We start from the raw sequence: 9089 nt of genomic DNA on the forward strand, positions 1-9089 counted from the left end.
CAGGTGGGCTCCAAGCTCAGCGTCTACGCTTAGAGGCCTGCGCCACCCGAACAAGGTGGCCTGGGCCTCTGTTTCTTCACTGGTAAATGGGCAGCATCACTCCTCTCCCGCTGCCTTTTGTCCAGCTGTGTGGGAGCCGGCTTCTCTCCTCCCCAGACCTGCTGAGAGCCCCCTGCCGCCCCCCCAAGACCAGCCCATCGGCTCTGCAGGGCGGAGGCCCACGGTGGGTGCTTGCTGAGTAAGCGTGCCCTCCTGGCCATGCTTGTTCCAGGCCAGTGAGGAGGTGGGGGCCGTCCCCGGGGGCGCCCACCACTGCGGTCTGTCCCCCCGACCCTGCGCCTCTCCCCCTGCGTCCCGCACCCCACGCCCCGGCCCTCCCAGTTCCTTAGGATCCTGATTTTGGAGAGCCCGTTAAGGTGAACGTCCAAGTGCCCAGGCTTCCTCGCAGGCTGGGCTCTCGGTCTCCGTGGCAACCCAGGGCTCCACCCTCTCCCCGGGGGACCTGGCCCCCCTCTCCAGCTGTCCCCACGCCACTCCGCCACGCCTTCCCAGCCTTCTCTGCAGAGGGCTTGGCTGGAGGTGGGAAGGGGACCCCCAGACCAGGCGCCCCCCACAGACTGCTGACGGCCACCCTGTGGCGCCCCTACGCCCCTCAGCTACCATACGGGGCAGGTGTGGGCCCAGGTGGCGCCTGGGGGCCGCTTTCCTGCCGAGGGCCGTCCAGGAGCCCGCTCTCCTACCCCGGAGCCCCGTTCTCTAAACCACGGGGCCAGCGCCTCCCAGGGGGCGAGGCTGGTCTCTCCCACCCCAGCCCACCTCCCAGAGGCCCGGGCCGTGAGCGGGCATGGACGGGGCGGGCCGCTCCCACCCTGACGCCTCCGTGGCCAAGGGCATTTGCTGCCTCTGGCCCCCGGCTCACCTCTGTCTCGTCTGATCGGAGTCTTTCTCGTCAGCTTCTCTGCGTCCTCACCGCTCTCGACTTCCTCGTTCTCTCTGTGTCTCTCCCAGTCTCTCCCTCCACGTACCTTTCGCTCTGTCTCCGTCCGTCTCTCTGCATCTCTGGGTCCTTCCTCTGTGTGTGCGTGTGTCTGCCTCTCGGTGTCCCTGCCTTCGTCCCCTCCCTCCCTTTGCCGATCTCGGTGGTATGTTCGGCGGGGGCCCGGGTGCGTGGCGTGCCAGGCCTGGGGATGCTGAGCTGGGTCACAGGGGAGACCCAGGAGCCACAGGGCGGCGGGCTGTGGGGAGGGCACGGGGCCAGGTGGCCCGGAGACCGGAGCGAGCCCCCTGCTTTGGCCGCGGCTCAGGAGCGCTTCTGAGAGGCGTGGGCTCCGGGTTGGGACCGTGGAGGAGGACTCCAGGAGAGGGGCGGCAGGCGGGCTTAAAGGCAGGGCAGCGGGCGCCTTTGGGGGCCCATGAGTGCTTTGCAGGCGGTGGCGTTAGATGCGAGCGGGGACCACGGGGTCGGCCAGCGCGACTCTGACGACGACCATCCCCTGTGCGGGGCCCAGGCTGGGCGCCCCCGTGAGCCAGCCTCGCCGACCCTCACCCAGTCCCGTGAGGCTGGAGCTGCCCTTGGTCCCAATTCGCAGGGGAAGAAACTGAGGCACAGGACAGCTGAGCAAGGGGCCCGGGGTCGCACAGCTCCCAAGGGGCAGAGCCGTGCAGGGGGCTGGGAGTCCGTCCGGAGTAAAGGGGAGCCGCCGAAGGCTCTTGAGGGCAGCGCGCGCGGCGAGGTCAGCATGGAACCCAGACGGTCACACAGGGCGGGGAGGCTGGCACCCCTCGCTCCCCCGGGGGGGGGCAGGCTTTTACGTGACGGCGCTCAGAAGAGTGGTGCGTGTCAGGGGCCAGTGTCGCCCCTCCCTCGCCCTCTCCAGGCTCATCCGCCTCCGGGCTGACGGCACCCCCGCTCTCCCCACCCTGGACCCCCTGCACCTGTTGCCGCCCCACTTCTGGAGCTCCAGAAGCTTCCCGGGTTGGGATTCCCATAGGCACACCCGCTATATTCAGAAGCGAAACTTGGTTCCATTGGAAAGTCTTGAGCCCTCAATTTTAATTAAAAAGTTAATGTCGGGGCTTCCCTGGTGGCACAGTGGTTGCGCGTCCGCCTGCCGATGCAGGGGAACCGGGTTCGCGCCCCGGTCCGGGAGGATCCCACGTGCCGCGGAGCGGCTGGGCCCGTGAGCCACGGCCGCTGAGCCTGCGCGTCCGGAGCCTGTGCCCTGCAACGGGAGAGGCCACAGCGGAGGGAGGCCCGCGTACCACACACACACAAAAAAAGTTAATGTCGTTAAAATAGGCCAAGAAACTGCTGATGAAATCTGTGATATTTTCCCCCCATCAATATCCTTAACGTTTTATGATTATGACCTTTCAAAATCTTGACGGTTGTACCGCGATGGTCTCCAAATCCATGCATTCCCAGGGTGCGGGCCGGGGTCAAGGCTGCTGTTCCTGCGGGACACGGGGTGGCCCCGGGGGAGCCCTGGCCCGAACCCCCCGCCCTGGGGGTTCCTCCTCTCCCTCCACCTCTTGGAGGGAGGGCGAAGACCCTGGGGCCCCATCCCCAGGGGAGCGTGTGACCCGTGCCTGTCACCGCACTGACTCTTCATCCACCCGGTGGGGTAGGTGGGCACCAAGGACCCCACAGGGCTCAGAGTCTTTCCCCTTGCAGCTCTCCCCCTGCCTGGAAGGACGGCTCCTCCCCAGAGGTCCCCCCCTCACACGGGGCGACATCCCTTTAGTGATAAACTTGTGATAGAACAAAGCTTCTTGCCTCTTACACCTGGACCAACATCTCCCCTTCTCCCCTCCCCCACCACTGGCAACCTCCGTTCTACTCTCTGCTTCCATGAGTTTGAGTATTTTTAGATTCCACATAGACGTGAGATCACGCAGTGTCTGTCTTCCGGTGTCTGGCTTATTTCACTTAGCGTAATCTCCTCAAGGTCCATCTGTGGTGTTGCAGAAGCAAGGTTTCCTTCTTTTTCAAGGCTGACTAATATTCCATTCTGCCTATATACCACGTTTCCTTTAGCCACTCGCCTGTCGATGGACACTTTGGTTCTTTCTAGATATTGGCTATTGTGAAAATGCTGCAGTGAACGTGGGAGTGCAGATAACTCTTCGAGATGCTGAGTTCGTTTCCTTTGGATAAATACCCAGAAGTGGCATTGCTATGGTTACTTTTCTGAGGAACTGCCGTACTCTTTTCTATGACAGCCGCACCAATTTACGCTCCGACCAACAGTGCACAAGGTTTCCAGTTTTTCCACTTCCTCGCCAATACTCCCTCCCTCTCTCCCTCCCTCTCCGTCTCTCTCTCTCGTGTGTGCGCGCGCAGTAATACCCATGCTAACAGGTGTGAGTGAAGGGGTATGTCGTCGTGGTTTTGATTTACATTTCCCTGATGATTACTAATGCTGACCACCTTTTTCTATACCTGTGGACCGTTTGTGTGTCTTCTCTGGAGACATGTCTGTTCAAGTCCTTGCATTTTAGTTGGGTTATTTGCTATGTTGTTGGTGGTGGTTTAGCTATTGAATCGTAGGGGTTCCTTGTACGTTTTGGACGCTGACTCCTCTGCCCCTCTCTGCCTCTCCTCCTCCCAGACCCTCTGGACACTCGCCCGGCCACGCTGGACCACTCCTCACCCTCCTCCTCCACCTTGGCAGTGATGGAGGCATCTCTGCAGGTATAAGGCCTCCTCCACCCGGGCCCGCGCTCACCTGTCTCCACCTGGCCACCCGCACGCCCTCCCGTCAGCGCAGGGGCCATCGCGATTGGCATTCTTCCCGTGGGGTTCCCAACCAGCCCTGCAGGCTGCAGTTGCTGCTGCTTCAGAGGAAGGCGCCACGCGCATCGCTAGTGGGCGCCGGGCAGCGAGGGTGGCCATGGCGGCCTGTCGGGTCGGGGGTACAGCCAGAGTCGCCTGAGGGGACAGCAGACGGGCAGGGCTGTCGGCGCCCCTCGGGGCCCGGGGTCCTTTAGGAGCGGGAGTCCGGGCAGGCCACCGGCTCTGGAACACGGTGCTTGTCCAGGGCCGCCCAGACTGGGGACGTGCCCAGGATAGACATTCTACCCCAGGGGACAGGCAGGCTCAGGGGAGACGCTCCCTTCCCTTGTCGGCTGGACGAGGCCTGGCACGGCGGATGCTACGGGTGGGGGACTTCCGGAGCTGGCACAGGCTGCCGGGGAGGGAAGGGGCCGGGTGCAAAGCTGTCCTGGCGGGCAGGGGCTTCTGGGACGTGGCGGGTGGGAGCTGAGAGCCTGGAGCGTCCTCCCCGGCATCCACGTGGCAATCGCAGATCAGGGGAGCTCGACAGCCAGCCGCATCCCCACTGCCCGCCTGCGTGAGAGCACATGAACCCCAAACGTGGACGCCAGGCAAGGGGACCGAGACCCCTGTCACCCTGCAGCCCCTCTGCGCACTGGGCCCCTGCCCGGCCTCTCCCACCTCAGCTGGAGGGAGAGTCCTGAGACAGTCACGCTGTGAAACCCAGGCTGCTCCCGTTCCGCGTACGAGGAAACAAAGGGCCCTGTGCTGTAGCTGTATTCCCATTTTAGAGACTCCGAGTGGTGAGGAGACTGGGCAAGGGTCCCCGGGAGGGGGCGAGAGGGGGGACCCCAGCCGGCTGACTCGGGTCGGAGACAAGGTGGCGGGGACCTCTGGGCGGATGCAGCCCGGTCAGCCCTGAGGCGCGTCACCCATTCCGGGAGGCCGGGCAGGAGAAGCCCTGGGGACACAGAGAGGCTGAGCGGCCTGCCCAGGGTCACACAGCAAGGAGGGTGGGACCTGCAGTTCTCCTTCTCAGGCTGGTCCCCCGGCCTCCGCCTCCTCGGTGGGCGGGGCGGGCATCCCCTTTGCACATGGAGGCCGAGCGTGAACTTCTCTGCAGCCCTGCAGGGCTGGTGTGGACGCGGCAGGAGGGGGCTGACCTTCTGGGGAAGCAGGAACCGGTCGCTCCAGGCTGCGGATGAATCACAGAAATGAGAAATCGATATCCGGCTGCTCTGGCCTCATTACTCATGTTGGGCCAGCGCGGGGGAGGCTTCCGGCCCCCCTGGAGCTGGGATCGCCACTGCCAGGATGGAGCCCGCCCACCTCAGCCATGCCCGGGCGGGGGGGTCCGCCACCAGGAAGGCTGAGTGTCAGGGGCCGAGGCACCCCAGGAGTCCTGGTGCACTGGATTTCAGACACCTGGGTGGCCTTGCGCAAACTGCTTCACACGCCTGCAGTGGGGATGTGATGACGGTCACCAGGTGGGGCAGGCCTCCCAGGACGATTAGGGTGGGTGTTGAGGGATGCATAGGAGTTCGGCAGGTATGGAACTAGCAGACGTGGTTACGTTGGGTGGTCGTATTGCCAGACGTGTGTTCCGGAAGACTGCTGTGTCTGCGGTGACAGGGGGACAGGGAGGTGGGGCGAGGGTGTCCCCTGGTCTCCTTGGTGCTCCCCTCCCAGAGCACAGTGGGGTCCAGAACGCTCCCTGAAGTTTCTGTGGCTCCTGGTCATCCTCCATCAGCAGGGGTCCCCGGGGGCCATGGTCACGTCAAGGGATCAGGACTTTCTCTGGAGGAAGCTGAGGTGGGCGCGATACACTCCACTTTGAACTGAGAAAGTTCCGTCTCTCTGCCACATCAGGGATGGACCTGGGCAAGGCAGCTGGAGGCAGAGAGGCTGGGTGGAGGCTCTCCCTGACCTCCCACCCCCCCACCCAGCAAAGTGAGGGCCTGGCAAGGCTCCCACTGGCCTGGACCTGCTCCACTGGGCCCCTGATTCCTGCTAATCACGTTAACTGCCGCTCTCGGGGCCTGGGAGGCAGAGTCATCGGATTACTGTCCTTTTGAAAAGGTCGGCAGGCCTGGCAAGTCCTATGTCTTGTCCAGTCCGGGGCCGATCGATGCAGCCTCCTCCCTGGATGTGACGGCCCTCCTCAGCCTGTGGTCAAAGGGGCGTCACTGGGGGGTGGGTGGCAGGAGGGCAGGGCTGACCCACCGTGACCCTGGGGAGGTGAACTGGACACGGGCACAGCCCTGGGAAGCTGTCGGGCTGCCCCCGGCCACGGCCCTGCCCCTTCGGTCCTCCGGGTGAATGCTCCAACTGCAAGCTTGCCTCACGTGCAGAGAGAGCTGAGGGCCCGAGGGAGGAGGGGCCCGTCCGTGCAGGTAGCTCGGGGCAGAACAGGCGCGGCCCCAAGCCCCCCACGCCCCTCTCCGGCCCACCCCCTTCTTCATGTTCACTGCCAGCCGCAGCCCCACACCTGCCCAGCTGCCGACTGACTGCCGTGTTGGCCTCCGCTACCGCCAAGGCGTCTGCTTGCCGCTCACGGGATGGCTAAGTGCGGAGCCTCCAGGGGATATTTGCATTTGAAAAGATTAGACCCCAGTGTTTTCAAGACGTCAGGAGATGGAGCTGTAAGAGGGGGATGACAGGGCAGGGAGATCTGTAGGGCGTGATCCCCAGAATGTGCTGCCCGGACCCCCTTCAGGGCTGAGGGTGTCTCCCCTGCCAGCCAGCGCAACTCGGACGCTCGGGGGCCTGCGTAGCTCGAGGCCCCGGGGCCCGGCCAAGGCTGGCGGCCGTGAGGTCTCCCTCTGCGTAATCCTGCTTCCTTCCTGCATTAGTAGTGTCCTGGGGCTGCCGTCATAAAGCACCGCAAACCAGGGCCTTCCCTGGACAGGAATCCATTCTCGGAAGCTTCTGGAGGCTGGCAGTCCAAGGTCAAGGTGGGGCAGGGCCCTGCGCCCTGAAGGCAGGATCCTTCGTGCCACGTCCAGCCTCGGGTGGCTCCAGGCGTCCCGGGGCTGTGGCTGCGCTGCTGGGCTCTCTGCGTCCCCTTCCCACGGCCTCTCCTCCGTGTCTCCTCTTCTCTCTCGTCAGGACACTCGGCACTGAGTTTAGGGCCCACTCGGGTAACCCAGCATGGGTTCCTCATCTCGGGATCCTTCCCGCAATCACACCTGCGAGGTCCCGATTTCCACCCGAGGTCACGTTCACAGGTTCTGGGTTGGGGACCCGGATACACCTCCTATGGGGTCCTCATTCAGCTACACTTTCCCCCCGGTCTAGACCCCAAGCTCATCACCTATTACAGCGGTCGCCAGCCTTTCTGGCACCAGGGACCGCTTTCGCGAAAGACAATTTCTCCACGGCCGGGGGATGAGATGGCTCAGGCTGTGCGGCAAGCGTCGGCAAGCGGCAAATGAAGCTTCGCTCGCTCACCTGCTTCTCACCTCCTGCTGTGCGGCCTGGTCCCTAACAGGGAAGCCGGGGGTTAGGGACCCCCGCCCTGATAAACATCCTGCTCCTCAAACCCCACCCCAGAGTCTACGCTCCAGGGGTCCCACCAGGGACAACGTGGGATGCCAGAAAGCAAGGGGACCCACTTGTCCCAGAGCCCCGACTCCTTGCCACCGTGGGGAGAGGCCAGCATGACTCAGATACCTCTGGCAAAGCCGAGTGAACGGCCAGGCAGGGGGGTACGGGGTGGCCCTGGGAAGTCCTCACGGGCCCCTCTTGAAGAGCTCTTCCCAGCTGGCTTTTCAGGAAAGGCGGGGACCTGGGGCCTGCTACCTGGGACACAGAGTGAGGCAGAGAGCCCGGCTAAAGACACAGAGATGGAGAGGGAGGCAAGGCAGCAAAGCAGGAAAGGAGAGGACCAAGAGCTGAGTGAGTGATGCAGAGGTGAGATAGGTACACAGATACATAGATGATTGATACATAGATGGATGATAAATGGATGATAAATAGGTAATAGATGATAGATAGATAGATAGATAGATGATAGCTAGATGGCAGGGATGGAGATACATAGATACATAGAAGATGGATGATAGACAGACAGACAGATGGGTCTCCCGCCACTGCCAGTTCGGGGAAGTTCTGGGTTTTATTTTATTTGACAAGGTGGATTATTGTCCCCTTTTACAGATGAGGGTCCTGAGAACATCGGAATACTTTTGGCTGCAAATAGAAGAACGCTTATCTCAAAATGGTAGAAACGATAAGGACAAAGTCTTAACTCACTGAACAGGAAGTTCTTAGTTCTGTGCCCAGAACTTCCCAGCTTTGGTGCAGAAGCCAACATTCAGACCCAGCGGGCCGACTGCTCTGCAGCGTGGGCTGGGGTGCACTTGTGCCTGGCTCGCCGAGCAGGGTGGGGTAGCCCCGGGGCCTGGGAACGCCGGTCTCCCGCCCTGCCCCTGTCACCCGGGGCTCACAGCGAGCCGTGGTCTGGGCTGCTCTCTGATGCTGGACCCATTAAAGGAAATGTTCTCATCGGCATATTTCCAGCCCAGACGGTGGCAGTTTTAATATCCAGAGCCACGGCGAGGGGGAATGGGTGGCCCACCCCTGCAGGCTGGCCGAGGGCTTTCGTCCTCCTACAATGGAGAGGAAATGAAACATGAAGATGTTTTCATCTCCTGAACAATGCTGATCGGCCTTCGGATCAGGACAGAGGCGCAGCTGAGCCACGGCGCTGGCAAGAGGCGGGGAGCAGGGAGCGGACGGCTGGACCGCGGACCACGCTCACTCCCTCGACGTGGGCAGGCCGCCCCAGCCGCAGTTTCCTATTCTGTGAAATGGGGACAGAAATAGCAAGGGGGAGGTGATGCCCATTCGTGTCTGGCTGTGAACACACACCCGTAAAGGGCACGAGGGTCGGGGGGTGGTCCACTCCCCACGCCTGGGTGGGTGAGGGGACTTCTCCTGGAACGCGGCCTGGCCTCTATGCCATCCCCGCCATAGGTGAAGTAGGGGTGTAGCTGGAGTGGGTTCCCGTCCTCGACCAGCTGAGGTTTTGAGTTTAAAGCTTCACGTCCTGAGTGGGGGTGAGAGTTGGATCTATTTCTTCTGTGGTTTCTGCCCGAAAGGGCCCAGATGGCAATCCAGGCAAGCGGGCCGGCTCTGGCCCGAGACCAAGGCAGGAGGGGGCAGGGCCAGCTGTCCAGCTGGTCGGTTCTGAGCCAGAGGTTCCAATCAACCTGGTCAGAAATAAGGCTTCGGGTCCTGCACTCGTGTCTGATTCCTCAGCTGGGCCCCATCCTCCGAGAGGGAGGTGGGGGTGCTTATGGTCCCCTGAGTT

Source organism: Physeter macrocephalus, chromosome 7, assembly GCF_002837175.3.
Source record: "Physeter macrocephalus isolate SW-GA chromosome 7, ASM283717v5, whole genome shotgun sequence".
NCBI lineage: Eukaryota > Metazoa > Chordata > Mammalia > Artiodactyla > Physeteridae > Physeter > Physeter macrocephalus.